At 46.5% G+C, this 19,486-nt stretch overlaps 1 protein-coding gene across 1 annotated transcript in view; it reads right to left on the reverse strand.

Annotated features, from left to right (window-relative positions):
* Window positions 1-11,154, reverse strand: part of SCN5A (sodium voltage-gated channel alpha subunit 5) — a 216,444-nt gene extending 205,290 nt beyond the window's left edge. The window contains exon 1 of the mRNA XM_049798505.1: window positions 11,019-11,154. The gene's annotated coding sequence lies outside the window, so the exon portion shown is untranslated. The remainder of the gene's footprint in view (window positions 1-11,018) is intronic.
* Between the last annotated feature and the right edge of the window lie 8,332 nt (window positions 11,155-19,486).

The following is a 19,486-nucleotide window of genomic DNA, read 5'->3' on the forward strand; positions in this document are numbered from 1 at the left end:
GTGAGAGGAGAAAATACCCTCGCAAGAGCATTTCTCCACGTGTTGCTGCTCAGCTTGTTTCCTGCCTGAGCAGGACTTTGGGGTAATATTGAGGAGGCATAACTTGACACTCTCACAAAAGTTAAGGCAGCGTTACTCCCCGGCCACCCCCAGAGACCATCTCACCATAAAAACAGTACAGTTGGCACAATCCCCACCTTGGAAAATAAACCTATGAACCACGGGGCTGATGGGGCTGGTTGTTGGCAACTCTATGGCCATGCAGCACTGGTCAGCATCAGTCCCTGCTTTACAAAGCTGCTGTCGGCCCAGGGCTGAGAAGCTGAAAATGAAGGTGCCCAAGGGGAGAGCATGGGATGAGGAACCTCCCTGGAAGGGCTGTCCCACGCACAGGGAAATATCCTCTGCGTTTTGGGGCACAAGGGCTGCTGGAGCTGATGGGGACGACGCTGATGGTCTCTCCAAAGTATGTTTTAAAACACCTTCCTCCTGGTCCTGGCAGACTAGCAGCCCTCCAAAATAACCTCTCTAACAGAGATAAAGCTTCTCAGCTAGGCCACCCACCACAAACCACATCAAGGGCACTAGCTTGACATTAATATATACCGTTTTCAGCACTGGGTGTGCACATGCCTGTGTTTTCCCTGGCTTCTCGTGACCTTTCAATCTCCAAAATAATGGTGCATGCAGTTCCCTCCTGCTCCTTTCCTCCTAGAGGCAGCTTGGCCAGAAAAGACACTGCAGAGAACTGGGCACAGCTCATTACATGCCTCTGCACTGGATCTGCTTATGACAACCTCATGATGGTTCCCAGCCTCGCGCCATCGTGATTTATCATTTGGGGTCAGAAGACCCTGTTTCTGTTCATCAAGAAAAAAGGCAGCCAGCATGCACGCATGTCGCTGCCCTAGCGAGATGCTTAAGGAGGATGACTATATGCCAACTATTAGCTCAGAAAGCCACGCAATACATGGGGAAAAAACCCATTTTGATCTGCAATCGACTGCAGAGGGTGGGCTTGATTTATCAGGGAAGGCAAAAGCTGTTGCAGAGCTGGGCGAGGAGGAGGAGCCCGCTGGTGGCTCTCAGCCACCTCCATGCTCCTTTGATCCCGGGGCCATGCTGGCCGCAGGCCAGTCCCCGCTGTGGGCTGTGTTAATCTGCACTGGCCATGGGTGCCTCCCAGGAGGCTCGGTGGCAGCTGGGGATTACTGGGGTCAGGGACACCCTCCATTTTCCCTTCCTCGTACCACTCGCAGCGATGGTCAGGCCAAGGGCTGGGGGAGAAAGAGCCGCAGCCTTGTTGCAAGGTATCCTCAGTGTATCTATCCCCTGCTGCCTCTTAGCCCGGTTTGCACCAGCTTCTTGCAATATCTGGGCATGCATGTCCCATCTGTTCCCAGCAAAAGGGGAAGTATGTAACTGGTGGAGCTGGAAACTGCATTTTCTGTAGCCCTGCTTCATTCCTGATTTGTTTGTACGCATATATAAATAAAAAATATATTTTCTACACATATGCATATATATGGTTATTAATCCGTAGCTGATACCCATAAGTGGGCAGCAGTGCCAATACAGTCAAACATCCCCCAGGCGCACAGGGAGACTCAGATATGACAGCATGCGGAGCGGGATTAGAGCAGGAGGGCCACGGTCCTCTGGGACGTCATCTTTGCCCCTCTTTCACCTCCTCCAGTCTTTCGACAGGACCACAGGCTCTCTCACAGCTGGGGACACCGTTGGTCCCTGACTCCTGACACCCACTCCTCAGCAGGTGGCACATGCAGACCTATCCACAGCCTCCTGAAGCCAACGGGGAGCTTTGGTGGGTCTGGATCAGGCACTACATTCATATGATGGAGCCTTTTGAGATGTGATCTCAAAAGAGGCTGACGTCCCAGGGCTTTGTTTCCAAGTTGCCTTTAAAACGATACAGTTAGAGCCTACATCTGGCATTACCTGATCTCATGAACCTGGCTGATGTAGGTTAAGCAGTCACTGGCCTGGCAACAGGACACTAAACATAAAATGCAATATGGTATAACGCAATAGAAATTCTGTGAACAACCCACGTTACCTAAGTAATCTGCTTCCCTATGGATCTCTGGTGGATTCATTGCTGTGTGGCATGTGGCTGAGTCACCCTACAGTCACTTTCTTACATATGACACTCCTTTGAGTACCTCTACTTTCTATCCAGGAACACCCTTTGACAGCACTTGTAAACCCCAGATATCTTTTAGTCCTGAACCTCTGAATCAAATTGCCCAGCGGGTTCAAAAACTACAGGATAGGACAGATGCGTAATGAGAGCAATGGTAAACCAACTGCGAAGCCCAGCAACAAAAGATGATTTTCTATGGTTTGTGCAATGAATGACTGAATACATAGAAAATCAGAATTTCCTGTGCAACAAAGTAATTATGCTATTTCCTTCTTATATTTAACCAATCCAAGCGCTAAAGGGATACAAAAGACCTTACATCTGGCATAATAGCTAATCAAAAAACACCTAAAAGACAGCTTTAGAAAATTCCAGGGAGGGAATGATGTTTCAAAGTGTAATGCCAGATCCAAAGAAGTCAAAAGGAGCTTTACCTTTGGCTTCACCGGGCTTTGGATCAGGCCCTTAAAATAGTTCTGGAAATGTTCCAGAAAACTTATTTCAGCTACATGTAAGCTCTGTGCTTTGCAGCTATTCAGTAATTTTCACTGTTGGTGTTAAACTGTCCAGGAGACTTTTATGCTTGTAAACAAACCCTCCATCTCCCTATGTTCCTTTAACGTTGACGCTGCATCACTGACTTCAATAAACAGTCTCCTGATTCACCCTGTTATGAGACAGCGAGCAGAATTAGGCACCAGAGATGTGTCTAAAAGCCTTGGTTTCAGGTTCTGAACATCACTTTAGCTAATTAATAAAAGAAAACCACAGCCCAGAAACTTTCAATGTTTTCAGACCATAACCTCATATTCAGCCACTTGCTCTGTTCCCAGGACTCTAGAGTCACAAGGTCTTTTTTTTTTTTTTTTTAATTATTGTTATTGTTATCATTATTATTTTGGGGGTCTTTTTTGCCTTTCTCCGTATTTCTTTAGAAAAGGCAATGTGTGACTCAGTGCAGTGTTTCTAGGTTCTTTCTGGCCTGCCCTGAAAAGCAGCTAAAAAGCAGAGAGCTTTGCTGGGTCTTGACTATTGAGCTCACAGCAAGCCCTGCCAGCCCAGCACCGCTCAGATTTCACAACATGGGGAAAACCCGGGGAAAGCTGGAGGAATCCTTTAACAAAAAGAACAATTTTTTCACAGATCTAACAGCACATGAGGAGCAGCGCTGCATTTCAGCTACAGAAGAAAGCAAGTTCTCCACGGCAGCCAGAAGGACATCTGTACACCTTGCAGATAGATGCTCGTTCAGACACCGTGTGGTCATGACAAAACATTTGGGGGTCATCAAGTTCAGGCAGCTTCGCAGAAAAGCAAACTCAACATAACTCAAACAAAACTTCCACTAAGGGCAAAAGAAGCCAAGAACTCAGACGCTTTCCTAGGAAAGTTTCTACCCCAGTTTCATCCTCCCATGAAGAATTCAGACCCTCGATTCAAAGCTGCCTGGACCCAGCAGGAATAGGAGCACAGCGGACCTACAGGAAATTTGTTCTCGACTAAAGTAATAAAGTACTTCTTTAGCTAATGTACTACTACAGAAGTATCAAGAAAGAATGGGACATAGGGAAGAAAGCACAGAGAGGATTTATTCTGCCTTTTTCTTCCATATTCATATGATGATTCCTTTTTTTTTTTCCTTTTAGTTATGACGTATGGTTTCATAACAACTATTTACTTTTCTCTCTTTATCTAACAGCTGTCTGCTGAGAACGATGGAAAAATAAACTAAACATGTTAAAAACGAGAGAAACTATTCATATGCAATGTATAATTGCATGCTATATTTAAATCTTCGTACATTATCTTTCAAATTATATTTAGTTTCAACAGGAGGGGAAAAAAATTCCCCCTTACTTTCTAAAATTAGCAACGGAATTTGTGTATTGTTTTCAAATACAACCACTCTTCCTCAGAAACTTTGCCAAGGAATAATTAATGGTTGGAGACAGGGAATCTGACTACATGGGATGTATTTTGACATTGGCCCACCTAGAGCAAAAAAACGGGGAAGTCCTCAGGGAAAGGGCTGTGTAAATCTGGATTAGCTCCGCTGAAGCCAAACGAATCGATCTGCATTTACGCCGGTGGAGCCAAGAGGAGGATTCATCCCTCCGTTTGACGGACGCAGGGAAGAAAAGAGCTACGAGGACTTCAGCAAACAGGGGGAACTTTGCCACGCACCGCAACTCTGAAGGGGTTATTTCCTAAGGGACGCACAGCACGAGCCGGCGGCAGCCCCTGCGCTCACATGGATGGGAATTACACGCGCGCATCGAGGGAGATTAGACCTCTCGACGTGAAACACTGTTGAAACGAGATAAAAGGGAAAAAAAAAAAAATTAAAAAAATTCTTAAGATACTTGCAGTGCTTTCCAGACCCTCTTGCTGCAGACACCGCTGGCAACGCCTCCGGCCCCTCCAGCAGCACGGGAACCGCGCGTAGCTCGATGTCGGAGGCTGGAAATGGGGCTGGGGAGGCAGCGGAGACGATGTGCTCGGCCCTGGGGAGGGAGAGGGGGGGTGGCTGCGTCACGCCGTCGCGTTGGCTGGACTAATATGGGGAGCAGCGGCGGCCAGAAATCCTCGTCCGGAAGGAAAGGACAACCCCTGTAACGCGAGAGCCGGCGCGGGCTGGCGAAGCGGGGGGCAGACACGCGACCGTGGGGGGCTTTGGAGGGTTTAGGACTTCCCCGGGACAAGAGGACGGCACCGTCGGCCGCATCCGACATGGCAGGCGGAGGAATGGGTTTCGGGTGCCTGGGGGTCCCTTCCCCGCAGCACCCAGCTCTATTAAACGTGGCATAATTACCCTGTTATAATCAGGCAGGTATTTTAAAGAGGCTTTAGTGTGATTTTATAATTGTGCGTTATGTAACAGCTACTAACGTGTCAGGCCTCAGACAACACTAAATGCCTGTCTACAGGTCAGGCTGTAATACTTTAATGATGTGTTTGAGCGGTTCAGTCTGGGCTTAAACCCTCTCGTTATCGTGCCCTCCCTTTCCACCCCCATCCCTGTCCGGAGGCTTCGGCTGCAACTCCAGCGAGGCAGCCGCGTGCAGAGATTCCTCCCGTCACCGAAAACCTCCCTCTAACATTTCTCTCCGTAGCCCCCTGCCCACTTTTGGTGGCTATATCATGGGGAAAAACGACAACTTCATCACAGAGTTGCTCCTCTTTACGAGCTTTACATGACGGTGAGCCGTTTCTAGTTTATTTAATCATCACTTTTTTTTAAAGTTCATGTTTTTCAGGATTTCCCAGGGGCAGCGTCTGCCCTTGTACAGCCCGGCAGCAGAGATGCTCCTCAGAGCACTGAAATGGGCTGACAGCAGGGCATAAAATCTGAGCTGGCTCCTACCGGGGTGAATGTTTGCTCACTGAAAATCACTAGAAATGATCCCTCTGTGCTGTCCTGGTTTGGTTACCCAGGACCAAGCGGGCATCTGGTTCTGTAAAGCCGGAGCCGTGATGCACACACAGCTTGTTAGACCCGGCGTGCTGCAAGCCAGACGGATTCAGCCACCGAGACACTAACAAAACTGCCCATTTCTTTGGATAAAGTGACCATTTCATTACGACACAAAAAAGAACCTTGGAAAAATCACTTCGTAAATAATACAGTCTTTGAGAATGGATTTTGGCCTAAAAAGTTAATATCTAATCTATCTCCAGCTAACGGGTCTTGAAGGAATTTGTTCACGGGCAAGTTTTTCCATAAGTCCTTATTACACAGATTTTCTAATTTTCTCTAAAGCCTTTAGAAACAGCAAAAAAAAGTCCCACAACTCGCCCCTTCCAAGACCCCTCCAAAGCCCCCAAATCTGGCTTATTGGTCAGAATCAGCCTGCAAATGCCATGAATATTGAGAGGGACTCCTTGCTTCTAACACAGACACCTTACTGGTGCTCACGGTCTGTGTTCAGTTACCTAGCTTTTATACACTTAAAAATGAACCTGACACCAATCAGGCCTTTTAAATAATCCATACTAATACTGGAGTTAGATTAAAATTAATAAAGCACAGCTTGCAGATATCTTTCAAATGATAACTTGGATGCAGAGCAGTTTTAGTACCTTAGGAATCCAGCAAGCTTTAAAAAGCATCTATAACCTGTTGGTAGGGCTCTCAGCATTGCAGCAGAAAGCGTCTTTGGCAGAAGTTTAGTGAACCAGGGAAGTTGAATTCAAGCTGAAAGATGAACTAAATAATCTGGTAAAGAATGGGCTTATTTTTTCCAAGATAGAAAAGAAAATCTTCTCATTTTGAAAGTAAATTAAAAAAGGCAAAGGGAAAACTCAGAGCTTAACAGAATTTTTAATTTTTCTGTATGCTTTGGTAAAACATTATTATTTGATGTGTGGTATCTCTACATTTAAAAAGTTCTTGCAATATTATGATAAAAATAAAAAGAAGCCATTCTTGTCATGCAGAATTGTGATTAAAAAAAAGGCTTTGTTCATTAAAAAGAGCAGGGAGGTATGGCTTTTTGCCAGAAAAGATAAGAGATCTTTTGACATCAATGAAAATTTTGCACACACAAGATTCACAAGGTGACCTCCTCACAGGAGGCCAAACCGCACCTCCTCAAAGGTGGGTGTGTTAGGAGAGAGGGAATTTTTGTGGTTCATTTGCCGTCTTTCCTGGGAATATGCCTCCGTGAACTGGGACTGATAAGAAACCTAAAAAGAAGGGGTACAAATGGCGATCACGACAGCTGATACTACACGCATTTAACAAAACCAGTGTGTCCGCTCTCTCCCCAGCCTTCTTCGGGACTGGGATGGGGATAACTTTGGTAAATGTCTCCTCGTTCTTCTCCCAGATTAAAATCTGAACAGCCTCACAGTGGGATCTCACCTACTGCAACCAGGCAGCCCACAGCTGGTCCAGTAACACCATCCCGGAACGAGTGGGAAATAAATAAGGAAACGCTATTAATCCAAGGGAAAGACAGTGAGGGTGACCACATCACCTGCAGCTATGATTAAAGGAAGTCACTGTCTGTATAATGGAGCAAAAGGATCCTCCACAACAAACTTTCTAAACTACCTGGGTCTCTTCGGTGACACAAAAACCGCAAGAAGGAGAGAGGGGTTAGGGACATTCCAGTTCTGGAAAAGTTTTCTTTTCCTCATTATTAGTAACTCTAATTACTTTGAAAGAAGAGCAATGAGATAAATCCTGCAGAGCCAGAAATGTGACCTGATTTCCTTCCTGATTTAGAAACTGTCACTTTGCAAGAGAAACCCAAAGAGACAGAGCCAGGTCAAAGAGGGCCCATCAGTTTGGTTTGCAGAGTAAATAATAAACCAAGATCAATAGAAATATAACCGGGGTTTTCTTTTGGTAGATGTTCATGAGGATGTTGTTATTTAAAAGATAAATAAACACTTGTTTATCTGAACTGTTTGCAGTCATACATGACACCATGGCAGAGACATTCACTATAAGCAAACAGGAATATACCCGACTGACTTTATGTTTTTTCCTCTAGGTTAGATGTTAAAAGTGAGAAGCAATGACAGAATTTCAAATATAATTTGCTCCACACTATGATTAAGGCCCTACCTCAAGACAGCACGTAAACACAAAGCAGAAAAGTCAAGCATATACTTAAAGGTGATGCTGCTTCTGTGATACCTGAGTTTTATTTAACAGAACTGAGAAATTACTTGTTGCCACCTTTTAACTATCACAGCTATAATTTTCCAAAGTAATTCTTGAGGACAATTGGAGACAACTTACAAGGTAGTAATTTTCAGGAAGAACTGAGCACCCATCCTCCGAAAACAACAGGTCTCTTCTATGTTTTTCAAATTGAGCTTCCAAAAACTAAGGCATCTGAGGTGATAACAGATAATAAAAACCTGTTCCTTCTGAAAAGCATGACCAGGATTTCCGAACAACTGACAACATGCTTTAATATGCAACCCGAAATGTTCTTTACTCACATACATACACAGAGCATTCCTTCAAGATTCTGAATAGAAAATGGTAATGAGAGAGAGAAGAGAGAAGAGAGGAGAGAGAAGAGAGAAGAGAGAAGAGACAAGAGACAAGAGACAAGAGACAAGAGAGAAGAGAGGGCAATCCCTGTCTAATATCATAAGTAGGATCTTTTAAAGAAATTAAAACTAACTGTATTTCATAAATTTCCCATGCCCGTCAGGATGTCATTTCCTATCAGGACATTTTAAAATATAATTTTGACAACACATTTAAATCAAGAATACAGCAACTACTCAACGTTTTCCTGTAGCCTGTAAAAGTCCTAGGAGGTGTCAGCTGGTGCCACAGGTGTTAGTCCTTCATAGTGAGAACCGAAGCCAGTTTCTGATTCAAGCCGGGAATATAATGTTTTCGACTCGGTTGCAGTTTTAAAGTCTGTACCCATAAGCTGTCATTCAGAGTCAGGAAGCCTCATGGTCTACATACACCCTTCATGGTCAAGGTATTTAGGCTACATACCCAATGATGCAACCGAATACCTTTGTGAGCTCTGACGAATGATTGAGGGTATGAGATGATATCAGTTCTCTACCATACTGTACAGAGTTTTTGCATGCTTTAAATCTGCAGGACTCCTCACAGCATAAACTACTTCTCCGTGCAAACACAGGCATTAGACTCTGACCCTTTGTGTTTGTAAAACCCTTTGAGAGTCTCAGACAGAAGTAAAAACCTGTATTATGAATGGATTCAGAGCAAGTGTCAAGAACTGAGAAAAAACATGTTACAACATTGAACTCCAGTCACATATAAGTTAAGTAACATATTCATCTATGATTATTTCTAGCAATACTGTGATCTGCCTCATACCAAAGCTTACATAAACTCCACTACTTAAGGCTGAGACCTTTTGGCACATTAATCTAAAAATATCACAACTTGCAGGACAGGCTTCCATTGCTTAAATGTTGAGACACTTGTCCCCAAAAGACGTGCTTTTTTGTTTTTGGTTTTTTTTTTTTTTTTAAGGACCCTCTGTTTCTGAAGCTGTCAGCCGTGTTTGCCATTTGAAAAGGCTACACCAGAAAAAAAAAAGAAATATTACCAAAATCAGTGGACAATCCCATTTGCATCATTCCCATCCCGTCCTGACACTGGGCTCCCCTCAACTTTTTCAGAACCAGATGTCTCATCGGAGGTAATGCACTCAAACCAACAGCAGTGACACTCTCAGAAATACCACTTTCTTGGTCCATTAGAATAAGGGGGTTTCACTCCTCGCTGCCTCACAGCTCTGACCTTTCCAATTCTCTGCCACCAAAAGCTTATAGGATCTGCCGGATCCATCTGCGGCTCCACCTGGCCCGCTTTCCCACGCCAAAACGACGGATCAAATATACGTGTCTGAAAACACATCCCTGCTTTCTCTTCCTACCACCCGGGAGGGAACCTCCTCTCCCCCCCCCCGCCCCGCTCCCGGTTTCAGCCGAGAGGAAGCCTCCAAGACCACTTCTGCAAAGCCCCGAAATCCTGGGAAATCGCAGGAAAAATGAACTTCAGCACCTTGGACAGGACACACGGACGGAAAATCGCCGAAATCGGCTCATCGGCCCTGAAAACGCTGCGCCTGGACGTGACCCTCTAGGACACATCTGCGGGCCTGTTTATTTTTAGTATTGACAAATCCTCTTTGAATCGCCGCGTTTATTCCACCATCCACCCTGTATTTTGGGAAGAGCTGTTCGCCAACCCGGCGGTGGGAGAAATCGGGGCCAGCAGCTCCGGATCCGACGCCCGTCTGCGGGATCAGCGGCTGCCCCAGTTGCAACTGGAAAGGCTCGGCTCAAGCACTCACAAAGCTCAGCTTATCCTTTCCAGGCAAAACAAGACCTGTTGCTGTAGGTGTGCGTGGCTCGTGCGTTTCTCCGCTTCCTAGAAGCTCATCTCCGCCTCCTCACCCAAATCTCCAGGAAAAAATGAAATAAAAAGCTCTGATTTATTCCCATTGCAGCCCCACTTCGGTTGCATAAGTTTTGCTTTAATTCAGCTTTCGTTCTGTCTTACAGTGTTCCCAGTATGTCACTGCTCCCCTCGGGGCTGCCTCAATAAAATCACGATCACCTTGCTGGAGCGCAGCACAGCTCTCCCTGTTCATTCTGTTATTTGCACAAGCCCAGTCGAGTTTTTAATTTGTGCTGCTAAAAACTCCGAACATTTCAAGCAGAGGTATTCTACAAGCAGCTCTGAGGCGAGCGGTGCCCGTTAAGATATACGCTTAAAATATGTCAGTTCTTACAATAAGTAATACCAGTAATACTCTCATGATACAGGAGAACGGCACATTTTCCCTGCCACCACAGAAATCCCCGCTCCGGTTCATTTCTTCCCTTCCAAACGTGCCACTAAATTACCACTCCAACACATCTGACGCCACATGACATTACCGAACGATTCGCGGAGTCTTTTTCCCCGTCATTCTTTCTTTCCGGCACTTCTGCGAGAAGCGAGACGGAAACTAGACCGATTCCCTGCCGGAGTTCCCCTTCAACGGCAAAACAGATCCATCTCTCTCTATCCTCCGGTCTTACACCCCGGCGCAAGCTTTGCTGAGCCAACTTCTCCCTCCTCCAGCCCCCGGCAGCCCCTCCGCCACCCTGCCCGGACAGGGCGGTCGCGGTGCCGGTGCCACCGCTCGCTCCCCCCGCCTCCCTCCAGGGGAAAGTTTGGGGAAGGGATAAACCCCGGCACTACCCCTTCCTCCTCCACGACACGCTCGGAACCGGACGTTTTGTTGGTTTCTTTTTCCTCTTTTTCTTTCTTTTTTTTTATTATTATTATTATTTTATTAACAAGCAAACAAAACAAAACAAAACAAAAAAAAAAAAAGGAGAAACTTACATCGGTTTATTTAATTTTTCCTGCTAAACCATGAGTCCCAGAGCCACTTCATTGTATCCACAGAGTTTTAGTCCCCGAGCGGTACCGTCCCGCGGGAAGGGCCCGGTGGCTGGGCGCGGAGGGCGCATGGCTCGGAGCCGCCGCGCCGTCTGTGCGGCTGCCGCGGGAGCGCAGCCCCGGCCGGGCGGCTGGGGGGGGGGGGGGGGGGGGGGGAGATGGGAGGGGGGAGAGCGGAGGGAGGAGGAGGAGGAGGAGGAGGAGGAGGAGGAGGAGGGAGGGAGGAGGCACCGCCCGCCCCTCCCCGCCCCGCCCGGCCGGATCCGCAGTGCCCCCTGCCGGCAGTGAGGGGAGGGGGAGGGGGGAGGAAGAGGAGGAGGAGGAGAAGAATGGGGAGGGGAAAGGCTGGGGGAGAAGAAGGGGGGAGAAGCGGGATGGGGAAGAGGAGGGGGGAAGCGGGATGGGGAAGAGGAGGGGGGAAGGAGAAAAGGTGGGAAAAGAAGGAGAGTGGGTAGGGAGGAAGGAGAGCTGGGGAGGAGAAGGATGGAAAAAAAGGCAGGAGACGGGATGAGGGAGGGCGTGGGAACAAGGTGGGAGGAAGAAGACGGGGAAGAAGGGGGAAGGAGCCACGGTGGCGGCTGGGGGTTGCCACAGGTGCTTGGAGAGAGGGTTCGACCAGGGCCGAGGTGGGGCACGGCAGGGAGAAGGAGGTAGGCGAGAAGTGTCCCAAAAAGCCAGACCCTTTGATCCCCCCCCAGCCGACCAAACCCACCCAAGACCCCCTGCAGCCGCCTCTCCCCGGTGCCTCGCACCTCGCCTGGGTCACCCTTACAGCGCAGCAACTCCGCTCAGCGGGAGCAGCGGCTTGGAGTGAAAAAAAACGCTGCCCAGCATTGACTGGGAAGGGCTTAGGCAGATGCTCAGAGGTGGAGAGAGGGGTGGCGGGAGTTCGCTGGCAATATTGATGTATTCGGGGTGGTAAAGCGGAAGAAACTTCTGAAGACCTGCAAGAAGACCTCAAAATACTGAGCAAGGTGAAGGAGGGCATACAGGGGAGACTGGTGTTGCTTTACTGACTCAGTGATGGGCTGTGAGTAGCTATTACCGCTCCCGAAAGAGAGTCTGGAGCTGTAATAAACATCTCTGTGAAAAAAGAAAGTGCTGGGAAAGGAGCAGATCACATAGGGAAAACCCGAGGGGGCTACAAAACAGCCCCAGAAATGCAGCAGTGGCCCCAGGATGGTGGATGGAGAGCGGGTCCCCATTCAAGTACAAGTTCATGCTCAAGGAAATTATTAAGGGATTCAAAATATACAAAGACTCAGAACTGGAAAAGCAGATAGTGAAGAAGCATGTCATAGGGAAGAGCAGGGTGAGGAAGAGGAGGAGAGAGGGAGCGGAGAAGAGGGGGTAGAGGTCGGAGACTGGAAAACAAAGACTCCGGATGAAGGGAGATGGAGGAGAAGGAAGGCTTGGAAAAGCGGAGGAGGATGGGCACGAGTTCCCGGTGGGATAACAGCCTGCGAAAACCCAGAGCAGCGCAGAGGCGCAGAATGATGTGCAAGGTAGGAGATAAAGGAAGACAAATCCTCAGGGATTTAATCACTCAACGTGAAGCTGAATGGTAGCTTTGCAAAGGGAAGGAGGTTCTCACCAGGACCCAAAGAGGACGGGCACGTCTTCAACACCAGAAAGGCAAACTCCGAGTCCTTGGCAGCTCAAGCCCTGCTGTTGAACCCCTACCTCTGTGCCAGTGCATCTCTGTAGGACACCCCTACATTCCAAGAGGAACAGCTTTTTTTCTGCAGAGTTCAATGGATTTCCAACACCATTTTATGCTCAACTGGAACGAGGACTTCAAACCAGAGCAAAAATGCTCTGTAGGGATTGCTGCTGGCCTGAGCACCAGCGAGCTGGGCTCACGCTGCTCTTCGTAGCAGCACAGCCCCAGTGGAAATCCTCCACGTTGGGATGGTCATGGTATGGTCCCACCATGCAGATGCTCTGAGCACCCAGAAACACCCCCAGCTCTGGGACAGCGGGTTTAGCATCACTGGGGGGGTGCTCAGACCTGCAGAACCTCCTACCATGGAGCCATGCCCTACATCGCTTCTGAAAATGGTGCTTCTTCCCCCAAATCTCCCAAATGGCCAAAAAATAGTATCACGGGGGAGCTGGGCTTGTGCAGAGACAGGACAGGTGAACCTAATCCTTCTTCCTATGGAGGAGGAGTTAATTAATAGACTGCCTTAGCTGTGGCATAGTGCTCTCTGGGCTGATGACAGGTGAAGACGTATGTTTTGGGGTTGATTTGTATGTGTATGCATTTGAGGGAATTTGGGGGTTGGTGTATCCTCACTTGTGCTCTCACAGCCCAGAGTTTGCCTCTGCAGGTTGATGTTACACAGACATTGCTGGAGCTTTAACTTAAATTCAGGAATTTTATGTGGAAGTGGCCTCAGTTGCTAAAAAGAAATATTTTAGTCTCTCCCATCCAGTTCTTGCTCCACTCACAACCTTTGAATGAAGGTCCTCATCTCTGTCCGCCCTCTTTCCCCAGTAATCTCAGCAGAGGCTATCTCAGGGTTGGTCACAGAAATGAAGTGGGAGTGGACAGGGGCACGGGGGGCAGCAGGGTCTCAGTGGCACAGATTTAGTGTCACAGCCAGGGAAAGGAGGGGAAAGGCACAAGCTTTCACTTAACGTCCCCATCTCTTGTCTCTCTTTTGCAGTCTGTAATACGTAATGCTACTCCAAATTTTCAACTCTACTGCTTGTTTATGGAGGGAGGAAATACTGTTAAGCCCTGGTGAAGCACCAGAAAGACCCATCTCTGTTTCATCTGTCTTTAGAAATTGAGAAATTATTCCTAATACTAGCAAATCCTCATTCCCATGATAATGAAATCAGCTCAGTCTGAACTCAGCTCACAGAAAACACAGAGCAACATTTACAAAGGAAATAAATAAGATGAATAAAAGGTAGGAAGAAGTACAGGAGGGGAAAGCTACCCATCAAATTTATTCCATGCCAGGAGCAGGACTGAGAGAGTCCCCCATATTTCCTACCCGCTAGATCAACTCACAGCCCAGAAAACTGTCCATTCCCCCGGTTTTCAGTTCTGATGTGTACACGTTGTTTGGGTTCTTGTTTCTAAATTGCCTCCCTTTGAGCATCACTTCAGAAGATACAGAAATGTGACCCAGGAACATATGCTGAAGGCAGCGTTTTGGGATTGGGTTCTGGATCTGCACAGCATCAAACTCGTGCAGCACGCAGGGAGCATCCTTGGCACAGGAGCAACATGTAATGCAAACACTAATCATAAAGCAACCACATTAATTGGAACCCTATAGACAGACTGATCAGAGAGAGGAAAATTGATTAAACCTGTGCTGCCTTGCCAAAAATCTTCCTTTCTGCAAGAAACATTCAGGTAATGCTGGCTTACCGAATGTCTGAAAAAGTTCAGACGAGTCAGCTGAAACCAAATAAATGTGCATGTCAGATAGAAGTAAGTACCAGCAGGAAAATAAATACTATGCGGGAGATCGGTTGATGTCATCTTTCTATTCTCTTCTCTCCAAAAAGATACCTTTTTCCCACAAAGCAATCACTGCTTGCTTAAAGGGATTGTAGACAGCAGTGCTGGTTGTAAAGACCCATTTATTCTCCCAAGATTTTTTATAAAGCCTTTCTTTCATCCCATATCCCTACACATTTGTTGCTGCCTATTTTAAGGAAACAAAGAAATTGAAAAATGTGCAGTTCTTGAACCCTGTGAGAGTTTGGAGAACAGTTTTAGTTTAAAACACATTCTTTGTTTTTTTTCTTTAAAAACCCTTGCTTCTTTAGAAATTCTTTTCTCATGAAACTTCATTTGGCAAAAAGGAAAAAAAAAAAAAAGTATTTTTCTTCAAAATTTGAAAGGTTTTTCCCTGCCTTCCCACCCTGCCGGTGCTCAACGGACCGCTTGAGACTTCCACGGACCTCGGCTTTCTCTAAAGCCTTTTACGACCTGGGATAAGGGCTGTGAGAAGCTCCTTTAGCACGAGGGGCCATGAGGTTGTCACACGCAAAACTCAGTCTAGCCAATACTTCCCTCTACCGGGAAAGAAAAATACTGCGGTTCGTTATAATTGCCTTTGAAATAAAGGGAGACACCAGGACGAGAAGGGTTTTCCAACCTAAAGATAAGAGGAAATTCAGGGTGGGTGGGATGAAGAAAGGGCTTCAGATTCGGGATATCACCAACACGTTGCTCATTTATTAAGCAGTCAAAAGGGTTTTGGCCGTCCCGTATTGACCCCAATTCAATGAGGATCCCCACAAGCTCCCTTCCCTGTTGCCTTCCCAGCCCCACTGCGATTGAATGGAGCATCCCCACCTCTGTGCTATGGAAAGCGTAAGGTCAGCCCACTATTTGCACCAGGACTGAGCCCACCGCTGGGTCACATCGGGGATGGTGCTAAAGCTTCTTTGGATAACATTGGTTGGGATCTGGGCTTGTTCCTTCCTCTGTAATAAGAGCCCTGATTTCTTCTCATCCCCCACTTCAATTTCGATAAGCAAAGAGACCCTGACATAAACCCAGCTGCTGTGTCAGGATACATCTGTATCAGTCTTCAGCTTCCGTCTTTTAATTAAGCGTATCATCCTCGTGGAGCATCTCTCATCAAGCATCCATGGGGAAATCCTGTAACGCCTGGCTAAATTGCTACATTTGTTCAATCAGACTCAAAGATATAATCCTAAAGTGAGCTAATCTAATTTAATGGGGAAAAAAAAATTTACAGGCAGGCAGTGCCTCTGTCAACGAACGTGTCCAAGTGTGAAGAAAGCATTCAGTGCTCTAATAGGCACATAACAGCTCACATCATTAAAGTAAAATTTATTTTGTCTCCCTGAAATGGCTCACCTCTCCCTTCCCACCTCCCCCTGCCCCGAATTAGGCCACTTTATGTCACACCAGAATACAGCTGCATTCTAATTTAGAAGGGGATGAAGGTTAAACTGTGCTGGGCCGAATTATGTCCCATTACCATGCTCTTGCCACCTGTGGACAGGACAAATATTTGGTGATTAGGCAGTTCAGAGAGCAGAGAAACACTGCTTTGCCAAGTGGGGAAAGCATTACATGGGGTTTAGCGATGAGCAGTGTCACAAAGGCAGAGCTTGGGTTTCCAGCAAAGTTTTCTGTTCTCCTGCATTCCCTGCATCCTAACAAATCACGGGCTAAATGAATTTTTGACACCCAGAAGGTTGAAAAATATTCACACAGATTTTCCTTCACTAACTTCCTCCAAAAACCCTCCTACGAGTGAGCGATCACACATTGAGCCTTTGCAAAGCGACAGACAAATATAAATATATTCCCTCCTTTTGGGGCCAAAAGCACCAACTCATGACACCAAAGCCACTTTACCCCTGTGACCTGTCTTGTGGAGGACACTGCATCAGTCCAGTGGCTTTGAGAGGCAGCAAGGCTTAGTCCATGGAGGGAACCAAGAGAGCTCCTAGGCACAGCTGGACTTTGGATGCCCTGGGGAGATGTTTTAGGGGGCTGAAATCTAAACTTTGCCAGGCTCCGTGGGAGTTTTGGCTGTGAACTCCATACGCGAAGGGCTTCAAAGCAGACCAGAGAGAAGTTAAACATTTCTAGCAATATTTCCACATAGAATCTAAAACATCTAGAAATATTGGTGCCTTATAGACACTGCAAGATTGACTATACACGATGTAAAAATCACGTTTGATTTGTGGCAAATCACTTTTGCTGTATGCTTTCCTTTCCTTGCACAGGCACTTTGAGGAAATCCTTGCCTTACTTCTGCCTCCAGAACCTCCCCTTGCACATTATAAAGAGGATCTCCAAGATATTTCAATGCTGTTTCCAGGCTAAAACTAATACTGGCTTGTCTGTTGCATTTCATTGTGTTAAAGACACAAAAAACAAGCAAACAAAAAAAAAAGAAATCTCTAACAGAGTCAGAGAAAGTTGGTTGATTGATTGAGTTTGGTCAAACACTACCTGCAAGCCTGCAGTTAGAAACATGCCTTTGGGTGCATCACGGAGGCATAGCTAATGAGAAGAACCCCACAAGGACTGGAGGGAAATTCAAAGTGATAAAGTAATTTTCTGCATTTAGTACCCCGAATCCTTTTCTTTCTTTCGTTGCAGTCCATCGTGCCCTCCCTCCTGCATTTTAAGACTAATTAAAGTCAAACTTCCTTCCAGTACATTTACTTAATATTTTACATGAGTCATGAACGATTTCCCATTTTTTTCTAAATTTGAATCTTCTAATTAATTGTAATGCCTGTTAGTTTCTATTCAGACACTGTTGTTTCAGTTTCTGGGAAGTGCTTGGGGTAGAAAGACCCATGTAGCTAAGCAATAGACCACAATGTCTTTCAGCACAGAAATAGTTCCATGGACTTCTTTAAGGACTCCTCTAGGCCCATCAATGCTCTCATCGGCCAGATCTTGGGCAAATTGTGGTTACAAGTGGTTAAGTGACTCAGAATTTCTGATAAAAGCTTGATAAATTGGAGGGAAATTAAACTGAGCTATCCTGTTCCTTTTCTTGTAGGGTTTCCTGTAAGGTTTCTACATCATCTTTACCCTTCAGTGCCCTTCCTCTGGTGCTCCTCACTGATGTTTTCATCCCTATACTTACTACGTTGCATGGCCAGGGGTTGTAGGCTGCAGGGCTTTGACTGCCCATGTTATTTTCAGACCACCAAATGAGTTCTTTCCGTTCACTATTCCCTAGCCTGCCTGCTTCTCCATCCATCTCCAACCCAAGTCTACTGCAACAGCACAGAGATGTGGCAACAGAGTCTTTCCTTCCAAAAAGAGGGACACATGACTGAGTTCAGGAACTCTCATTAGCATGTTTTTTAGCATCTTCAAGCTGAGCAGCTTAAGGAGTCCCAGGTGGACATGGGGCTCAGGCTGTTTCAGTCTAAAACTCTTATCCTGATGCATGTGGGCAACTTGTCTGAGCCCCGTTGCTTTCGGGGATTTGTCGCATGAGTGCTGGTACTTATCCTCCTGGGGGGCTGCGGGCCCAAGGAAGATGGGTGCTCAGCAAAAGCCTGGGTGGAAGGTTGTAAGTAGAAAAGGATTCAATAACAAACAAGCACTCACAAACTGGGGGTTCTGTTGGGCTGCTCCATTTTCTACATGGGGAATACAAAAGGCACCAACAAGACCAAAGACCAGGAGGCGCTTTGATGTGCAGATCTCCACCCTCCACCTTTGAGGGAATGCTACGCAACCAGAAATAATTACCAAATATATCCACCAGCTGCCTCTTTTGCACAAGTGAAGGGTCAAGCACTAGCCTTCGCGCATACCTTTGGGCTTTCGGCTTCCCTCCTTTGTCTGCCTGTTTGCAAGCACAGTCTACAAACTTCTCACCCCTCTCCTGCTTGCTCCCGCTTCCAATTTGAAACGGCTATCAGGTCCCACCACCGATTTCCCCCTCATCTTCCTTTCTCCAGCAAGCAGTTTTTAGACCAAACTAGATCCGAGACAAAGCTAAATCCTCTACCAGAGGACCCTCCAGCATAAATCACCTGTAACCCTAATGTAATAAACCAGCCTGCCGCTCACAATAACAAGAAAGGGCTGGAGGAGCACAGCATTCAATCAGAACCTGGCTGTTAATACAACAGGCCAAATTACCTGCTGAGATAAACTATAGTGAAGTCATCGGGTCCTCCAAGCACCTGAAAATTTGGCCTGTTAAAAATCAAGGAATCCTTTGATTCTTTCTGGTTTGCCTCTTTGGAGAAGATTTGAAACAAAGCTGTAACTGCTCAAGGCTCCCAGCTTTTCATACTTCATCCTTAACGCAATATCCTATCTCTGACAAACGGAGCCTTTAAGAATCGTACTGCCCTTGACTGGAAATCTAGCATTGAAGCACATCAATGTGCACACTGAACAACCACATTTTGCTTTCCAAGCTGACCCCCTTTGAGTGCAGGGTCAGACCCTCGCTGGATATTGAATGCTTTCCTCAGCATCAAGCAAAGTCCAGCTTTTTTTTCCTCTGCAGAGTTTGAGTGCTCTCTCAGAGAGGTTTTTTTTTATTTATTTATTCTTTCATCTATTTTCAAGCATTGATTTGGGGGTGACTTTAAATGGGATAGGACTTGGGCTTCTGCCAGGTGTTTTGAAGGGAATTGCTGTCCTCAGTACAAACACAGCCACCCACAGACAAGAACACAAAATCCTAACAATTGACTTTGGTTTCCAGAAGAGTTGGATGGGCTCAAGAGTGGCTTCTCTTTGTGGGCATTTTGGAGTCCGACAGAAAGGATGCATGCTGGAGAAGCGCTTCCCGCTGCCTGCCACTTTTCATATTTTGCTGGTTTTAATGGATTTTCACGTCTTAGCTTTTTCTGTACTCATGTTCATATCAAAGGAGAAGGGAAAAACAACACAAAAGCTGTTTTAA

Source organism: Accipiter gentilis, chromosome 4 (genome assembly GCF_929443795.1).
Source record: "Accipiter gentilis chromosome 4, bAccGen1.1, whole genome shotgun sequence".
Classification (NCBI taxonomy): Eukaryota; Metazoa; Chordata; class Aves; order Accipitriformes; family Accipitridae; genus Astur; species Astur gentilis.